This window comes from Kogia breviceps, chromosome 3, assembly GCF_026419965.1.
Source record: "Kogia breviceps isolate mKogBre1 chromosome 3, mKogBre1 haplotype 1, whole genome shotgun sequence".
Taxonomy (NCBI): Eukaryota; Metazoa; Chordata; class Mammalia; order Artiodactyla; family Physeteridae; genus Kogia; species Kogia breviceps.
The window spans coordinates 145,081,757-145,094,042 of record NC_081312.1 but is presented as its reverse complement, the minus strand read 5'-3'; the positions used below and the strand labels follow the sequence as shown (position 1 = coordinate 145,094,042).

General features: G+C 35.4%; 1 protein-coding gene across 6 annotated transcripts in view; it reads right to left on the bottom strand.

The window, feature by feature from the left end:
- Positions 1 to 12,286, bottom strand: part of RFX7 (regulatory factor X7) — a 155,015-nt gene that overhangs the window by 113,782 nt on the left and 28,947 nt on the right. The gene's annotated exons all lie outside the window — the stretch shown is intronic.

The window sequence follows — 12,286 nt, the reverse complement described above, 5'->3', positions numbered from 1 at the left end:
TGTGCCACCAGGGAAGCCCTAAAGTATTTTTAAATTAAGGTATGTACATTGCTTTTTTTTCTAGACATAATGCTATTGCACACTTAATGAACTACAGTATATTGTAAACATAATTCTTATATGCACTAGGAAACCAAAAATTCCGTGCCACTCACTTTATTCTGATATTCACTTTATTGCAGTGGTCTGGAATCAAATCTGTAATATCTCCAAGGTATGCCTGTATTATAAATGTTTGTTAATTTTATCATAAAATTCATTTTATTGCTCTGAACACTAAAACTAATTTCAACCAGAATTAACTCTGTCACTACTCTATAACTTTTGCCTATGATTTAATTACTGGTTATATTACTAAAATTAGCTTTTTAACTTAGTGACATTATTCCATTCGCTGAGTTAATATTTTCTTTTCTCTTATTATTTTTTAAATTATCAAGTTGCAGGAATATAGGAAAGTTACAAAGAATATTAATAACACTCATGGACCTGCCAGCCAGTTTGAACAAATCTGAACATTTTGCCTTTGTTCCCTTAAGCAAGAAAACTTTACAGATAAATCTGAAGCTGCTATGGTTCTTTTGCAATTGCATTTCACCATTCCTTTCTCGGTGGTGAGAACTATCCAGAAGTTGCTGTTTACCATTCCCATAAATGTTGAGATTTTTACTACAGATGTTGAGTACACTCATAAAATATGTAAAGCAGTTTTGTTTAGTTTATAGACATGGAGTTATGATGCATATATCACTCTATCTTTTTTTTCCTTTTACCTAATAGGCTTTAGAAGTTTATCTATTTTGATTCATTCTAGTTTATCCATTTTTAACTGTTACACAGTGTGATGGATTACACTGTATCTCTCCCACCCCAAAATTCATACGTTGAAGTCCTAACTCTCAGTACCTCAGAATGTGACCTTATTTGGGGATAGGGTCTTTATAGGGGCAATCAGGTCATAATGAATAAATCAGTATTTGAGGGACGTTAATCCAATAGGACTGGTGTGTTTATAAAAAAGGGGAAGGTGAACACAGAGAAATACATAGAGGGAAGATAATGTGAAGAGACATAAGGGGAGGGCCATCTACAAGCCAAGGAGAATGCCCTGTAAAAGATCCTTCCCTCACACCCCTCAGAAGGAATCAACCCTGCTGAAACCTTGATCTTGGACTTCTAGCCTCCAGAGCTATGAGAAAATTATTTTCTGTTGTTTAAGCTACCTCCTCTGTGGTACTTGGTTGCGGCAGCCCTAGCAAAGTAATACATATAGTATCCCATTATTTGAACATACCACTTTCTATTTATACCTTCTTTCACTGAAGGACTTTTATGGTATTTCCAGCTCTATTTTTGTAACACACAATATTGCAACAAACATGTGGCACACAGATCTTACTATACACACTGCCAAGACTTTTCCTCAGACACACACATACAGAAACATACACAGACAAACCTTGCAGGGGAATTATGGAATGTTGATCTTCAACTTTCTAATTATTGTTAAATTGCCCTTCAAAGTACACTCCATCAGCTGTGTATGAGAATGATTTCTCTCTATCCTCTCCAAAATGTGGTAATGACAGACTTTTGCCAATCTCATGCGTGTGAAATATTTTGTTATTTTAATATGCATTTCCCTATTAGTGAGGTTGCACACCTTTACGTGTTTAATGACCATTAATCTTTCGACTGTGAACTACCTACTCATATCCTTTACACATTTTTCTATTTGGTTGTTTGCCAATATTATATATATATACATATTTATTTACTTAGAGGAGCCCACTTATATTTTGGATACTAATCCTTTGCCAATTATTTGAATTACATATATCTTCTCCCCATCTGCAGCTTGTTTTTCTTTTTATGGCATTCATTGTTTTACAGAAAGCTTTTATTTTAATATAGTCAAATTTATTAATATTTTTCTTCATGAGAAGTGCTTTTGGTATCTTAAGTCTTCCTTTAAAAAAAAAAGTCTTAAAAAAAAAAAAGTCTTCCTTATGAGGCCACAGATTTTTTTTTTTTTTTTAATGTTTGCTTTTCACATTTAGGGGGTTAAATTTCTCTGGATTCTGCATGTGATATAAGCTTTTTTTTTTTTCATATAGATAACTAAAGGTCCCAGCAGTCCACCCTTTCCCTTGAAGACAAGGCCTATGTCTTATTAATCTGTTTCTTAAAAGCACTCTTCCTGGTGCATATTAGGCAGTTATAAATGTGTGATCAATAAAAGGAGGAATAGAGGGAAGAAAAGGGAAAGAAAGGAAGGCAAGGTAGGGATGGGAGTGTGGGGAAAAGTATTCAGATCATAGTCCTTGGTGCAAACTAAATATCAGACCCATACAAGTCAAAAGGTATTAAAACATTTCAGAGGTGGTCTGCAGGAAGATGACTTTCCAGAACGCTTGAAAGTTAGAGGCAAAGATATTACTCATGTGTAACTGATACTGACTCTGCTTTTTCTCTCCCAGGATGAGAATATGGCCTTGCTGGTGTTGAATTGGTTCAAAATTCCAGTAAACTGTGATGTTGTAAGCATCACTTGATTGTTACCTCAAGTCTTTGCAGAATGTTCATCAAAGCCTAAGTACAAAGGGCAAAGATATACCAAGAATTCAATATAATAACTCTAGCTGAATTTTTCCTGTAGGATAGGTGGCTATATGTACCACAGGAAGCCTAGAGAGATTGGAAAAGCTGCTAAAAGGTAAGCTGTATTTACTACTATTCAGAACAGTCATGTGGCTTCTATATCCTTAACTAAATAATACAGCAACAATCAACAGGTGGGTGAATAGTCTCCTCCCAACCATTCTTAACCTGAAAGTAAAATTGGGGCAGGGGACAACAGAAAACAAAGAAAAGAATGAGACTTAGAATGACTTTTGTCTCAGTGGCCCTCAACAGAAAAACAACTCCCTAGAGTAACATTATGGTATCTAGTTCAGTATAGTATAAGAAGTATGTTCCATAAGAGTGAAAGGGAGTATTCTTGCTGAAATACTGAACCATGTCTACATATTGAACCATATATACATCTAACCACCACTGTACAGGAAAAAGAGGGGAAGAAAAATATGCTAAATAGCACCATGGGAATGAAACTAGCAAAACCCAGACTGTGGGAAAATCCAGAGGACAAATGATCCAGCTTCTTCAACAAATAAAAAAACTACAAGAAAAAATTTAAAAGAACATCTACAGATTAAGAGATTATCAACCAATAGCAGTGTATGGATGCTGATTCAAACAAACTATAAAGGAAAAAATAAAACAAAATGAGATGTGGAAATTTGAGCACTGACTGTATGCTTGCAAATATTAAGGAATCACTATTTTTTGTGTGTGTCAATCATAGAGCTATATTTATTAACAGATGAAATCATATGTTTGAGATTTCCTTCAAAATAATCAATGGAGGGTTATAGATGGGGTTATATAAAAATAAGATTAGCTATGAGACTAGTTGTTGAGGCTGAATAAGGACAGGAGAGTTCACTGCATTTTCCCTCCTGTATACAACTGAAATTTTTCAAAATAACATTTAGAAAGTGGGAGTACTTAGTAGCTCCTTTTCGAAAGAAAAGCAAACTAACCATGTAGGTCCTAAAGCTAAGAGAATAGTTTGAGACCTAGAAACCTTCTGATGTTGATTAAAACTCTGAAGGACTTAAATTCTATGAGAGGACTATATAGAATACTTAAGAATCACAGATTCATCCACTATAACCAATGTCTACTGAGTGATACTGAAAAATTATGTTGGTAGTAAAGTCAGCCCTCAGTATCTGTGGGCCAACTGTACTATGTCATTTTATATTAGGGATCTCAGCGGCGCAGATTTTGGTATCCGAGGTGAGTCCTAGAGCCAATCCTCCAAAGATAACGAGGGATGACTGTATTATAAAGTTTAGACTATAATGACTCATTTTCATAAAAAGTTTCTAATGAGTTATTTTTCCTTTTTTTGCTGTTCTTCCACATACAGGCATCTTTCATTATATGAGCTGGTTGTTCCAAATGCTGACTTTTACCATTAAAATTTGCTCTAAAAGGATCGTAAAAATCTGTACTTTGGGGAGGCACGGTACTGAACATATTGGCTGTTCTCTTTCGTCTCAATCTATGCATTTGCCCAATTTTTTTCAATGCAGATTATCCGGTTGATAATAAAAGTTCAAATAGTCAACAGGATTCAAATGTGCAGTCAAATAACAGGAAAGCATTTGCTCATACAATATACTTTTTAAAGTTAAAAAGACTCCTTCAAAGAAATTTATGTAGTAAGAAACACCATAATACATGTAGCAGGAAAAAATATCATTTTTTTAAAAGATTTATTTATTATTTTTTAATTTATTTTTTTTTGGCTGTGTCGGGTCTCAGTTGCGGCACGCGGGATCTTTCGTTGTGGCGCACAGGCTCTTCTTTGAAATGCACAGGCTTCTCTCTAGTTGTAGCTCGCAGGCTCCAGGGCACGTGGGCTCTGCAGTTGCAGTGCGCAGGTTCCAGAGTGCATGGGCTCTGTAGTTTGCAGTGTGCAGGCTCTCTAGTTGAGGCGCCCGAGCTCAGTAGTTGTGGTGCGTGCCGGCTTAGTTGCACCACAGCATGTGGGATCTTAGTTCCCTGACCAGGGATTGAACCCACGTCCTCTGCATTGTAAGGTGGATTCTTTACCATTGGACCACCAAGGAAGTCTCAATACTGTGGTTTTTGAAAGAAGGAACTCTGCCACTACCAGCGATATGCTTCTTACTTAGATGAACTGTTTTTTCTTGAGGAATGATACCTCCAAAATTTTTTGTGAAGATTAAACAAGATGATTTATATAAAAGCCATACTGCAACAACAAGCAAGTAATAGATTGCTAATAAATGTTAACTGAAACTAAATAGTCAAATCCTTTTTCATTTATAGTAAGGAAACTAAGGATCAAAAAGATTAAATGGCTTGTGCAAGGTCACACATTGATTTTTTTTTAACATCTTTATTGGAGTATAATTGCTTTAGAATGGTGTGTTAGTTTCTGCTTTATAACAAAGTGAATCAGCTATACATATACATATATCCCCACATCTCTTCCCTCTTGCATCTCCCTCCCTCCCACCCTCCCTATCCCACCCCTCTAGGTGGTCACAAAGCACCAAGCAGATCTCCCTGTGCTATGTGGCTACTTCCCACCAGCTATCTATTTTACATTTGGTAGTCACACATTGATTTTTATTTGCCTCATTATCCAGTAAAAAATACTACCTGATAATAATGCCTCTATTTTACACTGATATTTTAATTAAGAAGAAAAACTGTGCCCTAGTCTCATCACTTGGGAACTTACTTCTCAAAAAAACATTAGGTATTGCCAGTAAGTGAGCTGGATGAAGGCTTTAACTAGCTCCCAAGCCATATACTCTTTGCTGGGCTTCAATGCCCTCTAGTGCTGATCTGCAGAGGCAGCCTCAGGTTCCAAACAGAACAGGTTAACAGTGCCCATAAAAATAATGAAGTGAAACATGAGACAAGTCATGCACATAGAGACCCATCTATAAAGGTGACTCCGTTTTCTTTGGAAGATGAGATTTTTGAGAGGCTCTGTTTTCTTTTCAAACTTAAAAAAAACCTTTTTACACTTTCTGTTTTTGTTTGAATTTTTATAATAAACATATTAAACTTTCAAAAACAAACTAAAATATGCAGAGGACAGAATCATGTGGGTAGTCCAGTGGAGTAAACTATTCTTCTCCCCCTACTGCATAGTTTCAGAAAAAGAGTTACACAGCCAAGCAGCTTCATATCTTCTTATGCTACCTTATGAAAAAGCAGGATCAGAGATAAGGCAGATCTTTAAATTGAGAAAAACAGAGATAAAGATAAGTGACTTCATTTTCTTTGGAGGTACCTTATGTGTGATCAATAGGTGACACATGTGTAAGTCTTTTTAAACTAAAAAGCATTATACCAACCTGTGGTAGTCATTACTAGATGCTTAACTGAGATTCTAAAAGAAGGAAACCAAAGTGAGGATGGCTATAGAGGACTGAACTTAAAATGAGACTTCCTCTAAGATGGAAGATGCAGGCAATGATGCTTGATGTGCAGATCAGAAACTATGCTAATGTTTCATATAAATGGCTACAAGAATATTTCTTAAAATTGTACTTGAAATGACCCTCGTGTACACTGCCTTCTTGAGACATGACTTACTACTACTCTTTTCTAGATTTTATTACGACTGTAGAGGGTTCAGTATTTCAATATCTGTTCAAAAAAGTGAAGCCACCAAGTTCAATGTCCTACTGTCTGCCATTTAAGCTCAAGAATCAAGGACTTTTGTCAGAAAGGTAAAAATCAATTTGATAGTTAATACTAAAATTCTTTCCCCCAAAGCACTAAAAGAACCAAAAGCAGAGAGCCTAACCTAAAAACAGTGTTCTAATCTATAAAGTAGAAGATCATCCAAGGAGATCAAAGATATTCAATGCTCAGAAGATGTTTCAGAAAGGAAGATACTAAGACTGATATATTTTAAAGACAGAATAGTTATCAATGGAAATAGGTAAAATAATTTATTAATGATACAGTTAGAAACATCTAGATTTTTCATCTTTCTATGCCCAAAGCATGATTTCATAAAGGAAGGTATGGTAATAATCTCTTCTTGGGATACTTCAAAGAGACTTACAGAATGAAGGATCATTTGATCTTAGGTCAAAAGTTTTCAAAACAAAACCAGAATTCTTCCCTGGGCCAGAAAGCTTTATAAAAACCTAAATAAAAAGGTTCAGTTCTTCAAGATCTGTCAGTTCATGGGAAAATTATCTACAATCTCACTGACTAATAGCAATATTATACAAGCCACATAAGTAATTTTAAATTATTCAGTAGTCACAGTAAGTAGTAAAAAAACAGATGAAATCAATTTTAAATATTTTATAAGTAATACATCAAAAAATTACTTCAGTATTTCAACATAAAAATCATTAAAATATTTTCAATAAAGATGTGGTACATATATACAATGGAATATTACTCAGCCATAAAAAGGAACAAAATTGGGTCATTTGTAGAGATGTGGATGGACCCAGAGTCTGTCATACAGACTGAAGTAAGCCAGAAAGAGAAAAACAAATATCGTATATTAATGCACAGATGCAGAATCTAGAAAAATGGTACAGATGAACCTATTTGCAGGGCAGAAATAGAGACACAGATGTAGAGAACGGACATGTGGACACAGGACAGGGAAGGGGAGGATAGGACAAATTAGGAGATTAGGACTGACATATATATGCTACCATGTGTACAACAGATGGCTAGTGGGAACATGCTATAAAGCACAGGAAGCTCAGCTCGGTGCTCTGTGATAACCTGGATGGGTGGGATGGGGGGAGGTGGTGGGAGGGAGGTCCAAGAGGGAGGGGATATAGTATACATATAGCTGATTCACTTCATTGTACAGCAGAAGCTAAAACAACATTGTAAAGCAATTATACTCCAATTAAAAAAAATTTTAATAAAGAATAAAGACATTAAGAGAGAAAAAAAATTACCTCAGTATTTAACTATAAAAATCATTAAAATATTTTAGATCATTTTTTTCATACTTCTAAATCTTTGACATCCAGTATGTATTTTCTACTTAACACATCTCAATATGATTTAGCCATATTTCAAGTGCTCAATAGCCACATGTAGCTAGTGGCTAGCGTACTGGATAGCACAGGTGTATGGCACAGTATGTCTCCTGGGCTATACTTAAAAGAATATAAGTACGTTTGATGATGGCTTCGGAGGTAAGCAAGCAGAGACCAAACAGGTCATCTGTTACTCTTTAATTATACTTACTCCTTAAAAAGTATATGAAACTATCAATCTCTTCAGTAGACTGCCTTCATGATTCATGTGGAATAATTCCTTTTCTAGATCTTACTAGGACAATAAAGGGATCAGTATCCCAATATCTGTCCCTACCAAAAGAAGTCACTAAGCTAATATCCTGTTGTCCTTCACTTAAAACCAAGAATCACAGGCATAGATGATAAACCATTTATGCGCTATAGTCAATAAGGGATTATAACATAATACAGGGATTATAACATAATACAGGGATTATAACATAATACAGGGAGAAGGTAGTTGTCAAGTAAAAAAGAGTATGAAAATGTTAGCAGCCAGTCATCTGGAACTGAGAACTGTAAGGTTAGTATACATTAGTGATATATTGCTGGTATTTATTCTAGAGTTGCATTTTATGAGGACTGTTCCTCCTAATATAAATAGGTATCCCATGTGAAAAGTGGCCAATATTCAAGTAAATTTAGGAAATGTTGAGTTAAATAAAATTAAACATATTCTAGGTTCTCCCATCCTTATAATACAGGACTGTTTATGCACCTTAACAGGCTACCATGCAGTGTCTCCATCTTAGAGTAGGTCAGAAAGAGGGCTACAGTATGCAGCATTTCCCAACTAATTTAACAAAGATACTTTACTCTCATGGATCATCTTGAGAAACTAGTATCTCAAGCTGTAAAATAATGATCTAGAAGCACAAGTAAGAAAGACTACTTCCACAACCCCCGGGAGAATCAACGCTAGAGTGTTGGTAAGGGCTTTAAGAACAGAATATACTGTATTGTTAGGGTAGGCTTTGAAGGTATAGTTCCTAACAATATTCTAACATAAACTCTAAGGACTAAATGATCAGGAACACCTTTTTGATTTGGTCCAGTATAAATGGCAATGATCTGTCTGGAGAGCTGTAATACCTACGCTCTTCCTATATTCAAGTCATAATGTCTATGAAATACAAGATTAATTTAATTAAAATCCTACCCTCCCCAAATCTTATTTTGGTCTTTATGCTCCTGAAAACCAAAAGAGAAACTATGAAATCAAACAGGAGTGAGGGTCAAAAACTCATCTGATTCTAAAGCTGCTGCAGTTGAAATTAGGCATGTTTAAGGACTCTGTGAACATCACAGGACAAAGTTAAAGTAAACAAGCAACCAGATTAATGTAAATAGAAACACATAAAACAGCTACACTGTCTAGAATGAAAAGAAATCTAAAATACCTATAAGAGTGGCAATTAAGATAATAAAAGCCAAGGGCTTCCCTGGTGGCGCAGTGGTTAAGAATCTGCCTGCCAATGCAGGGGACATGGGTTCGAGTCCTGGTCCAGGAAGATCCCACATGCCGCGGAGCAACTAAAACCATGTACCACAACTACCGAGCCTATACTCTAGAGCCCGTGAGCCACAACTACTGAGCCTGCATGCCACAACTACTGAAGCCCGCATGCCTAGAGCCTGTGCTCTGCAACAAGAGAAGCCACCGCAATGAGAAGCCCGCACACCTCAACGAAGAGTAGCCCCAGCTTGCCATAACTAGAGAAAGCCCGTGCGCGGCAACCAAGACTCAACACAGCCATAAATAAATAAATAAACAAACATGTTTCCTTTTTATGGAATGCCTGATTACATTTTTTGCCCAAATTTCTATTTACTTGTTTCTCTTTCTTAGTAATCTGGAGGACTTCTTTATATATTTCAAATACTCATCTTTCAGTTATGTGGCAACCATGTTCTCTCAGTTCGTAACTTATCCTTTCTCTTTCATTATGCTGACACAAAATTAATAAAATTTGAGAATTAAATAAACTTTTATTTAAATGCTCAGAAATGCTAGAGATTTCTACCAAACATTTAAGAACTAGCACCAACTCTACAGTCTTTTCCAGAAAATAGAACAGGAGGGAAAACTACTCAATTCATTTTACGAAGCTGGGATTACCACCATATTGGCAGAGTGATAACACACATAGAACAATGAAATAGAACAGAGCACCTTAAAAACAGACCCGTTCAAACATGCTCAGTTGACTTTTGACAGCAGAGCAAAAGCAATAATGGAGGAAAGACAGATTTTCAACAAACAGTGCTGGAGCAATTCCATAGGCTGAAAAATGAGATACCATCTCACAGCCATTGGGATAACTACTATCAACAAAACAAAAAAACAAAACAACAAGTCTTGGTAAGGATATGAAGAAATTGGAACCCTTGTGCCATAAATACTGTAGTCATAATTATAATTAGCCTTGGCATTTGGTATTGCAAGTTCTTAACTTTGCCCTTCTTTGGGAGCATCCTGACTACTCTTCCACAAAAAGCTTCAAATTAGATAGTGTGTTTTTTTGAAAAACACTATTTTGTTTAAAATTGCATTGAATCTGTAGAACTATTTGGTAAGAAATGAAAAAAAATCTTCACAGTAGTCTTTAAATAAACATGGTAAGTTTCTCCATTTATTTAGGTCTAAATTATTTTAAATCTTTCAGTAAGGTTTTAAAATCTATTAAAAGGTTTGCACATTTCTTGTTAGATTTATTTACAAGAACCTATTTGTTTTGTTATTGAATATGTTTTTAAATTAAATTTGATACTTGTATATCAATTTTAGATAAAATTACTGTTGTATATGCAAATGCAAATGACTCTTGCTAGATTATTTTAATAATTTCAGTAATTTTTATGTAGATTGAGTTTTCTATACAAATTAACCCATAAATTTGCTTTTTCCTTGTAACTATTCCTAACTTTAACTGATTTTATTTTTTTCTTAATTTCTGAATGTACAATGTGTATAAGAGTGATAAGAAACATCCTCATCCTGTTTCTGATTTTTAAAAGTATATTTTAAATCTTTTTCACTAATAGGTATGTTTTTTGTAGTTTCTTTGTAGATACCCTTTAACAAGTCAAGAAAGTTCTACTCCTAGATTAAGAGTTTTATCATAAACAGATACTTACTGAATGTTATTAAATTCTTTTCCTGCATCACAGGTAAATAATTTGTCTTCCTGCATGTTAAAGTGGTCATTTATATAAATAGATTTGCTAATGCACTAACTTTGTACTCTGTAAAACTCAACCTGGCTGAGATATATTACCTTTTTAAACATTTTTGGCTTCAATTTTCTTATTTTTGTTTTGGACATTTTGTTCCTATGTTTTGAGTGGTATAGTAAAATTAAAGACCATTTTTAAATATTCTACCTGATTTGGGTGCCAAGATTATCCTAGCTTCACAAAATGAGTAACAGTATATATTAGTTATTTGCTGTGTAATACATTACCTAAAAACTTAGTGGTTTACAGCAACAAACATTTCTAACAGTTTCTGTATGTCAGGAACTTGGAAGAGGCCTAGCTGGGTGGTATCTAAGCATTTCTCATGGGGTTTCAGAGAGGATGTCAGCAGGGGCTGCAGTATCCATTGTCAAGATGGCCCAATCACATGCTGTTGGTGGGAGGCCTCACCTCCTCAAACAGAGGTTCCTCCATAGCCTTGAGTGTCCTCATGATAATTAGCTGGCTATTCCAAGAACGAGTAATCCAACAGACAGAGTGAGGAAGAAGCTGCAGCACCTTTTAAGAACTATTCTCTAAAGTCTCATACCGTTGCTTCTGCTTTTTTTCTGTTAAGGCTGTGTCAATAGGGGGCTTCCCTGGTGGTCCAGTGGTAAAGAATCCGCCTTCCAATGCAGGGGACATGGGTTCGATCCCTGGTGGGGGAAATAACTAAGATCCCACATGCTGCGGGGCAACTAAGCCCACGTGCCACAACTACTGAGCCTGTGCGCCTCAACTGGAGACCCTCTGTGCTGCAAACTACAGAGCCCACACACTCTGGAGCTTGTGCGCCACAACTAGAGAGAGAAAGCTCGCCTGCCGCAACAAAGAGCTCACAACGAAAGATCCTGCATGCCGCAACTAAGACCTGGCACAGCCAAAATAAATAAATTTAAAATAATAATAAATAAATAAATAAGGTTGCATCAATAGGTCCAGCTAGTACCCAAAGAGTTTAACATATTTTACAATGACCACAGAGTATTCTCTCTTTTTCTAATTTCCAAATTTGTGTAAAATTGGAATGATCTGTTCCTTGAATATTTGGTTGATTTCACTTCTAAAACTATTGTGAGTTGGTATTTTCTTTGTAGGCAATTTTGAAGAACAGATTCAACTTCCTTAATGGTTAAAGGGCAACCAGCTTTTCTGTTATTGAAGTAATTTAAAGTTTTAAAAAAATTTATCCACTGCATTTAATGTTTCAAATTTACTGACATCAAGGTTGCTTACAAATTCCCTTATTTTGATCTCTCTGCATCCATAGTTATATCTCATTTTTCATCTCTAATATTATTTCTATCTACTTTTTTCTTGATTCATCATTCCTGAGTCTTGACTATTTAACAGGATTTTGCAAAGAA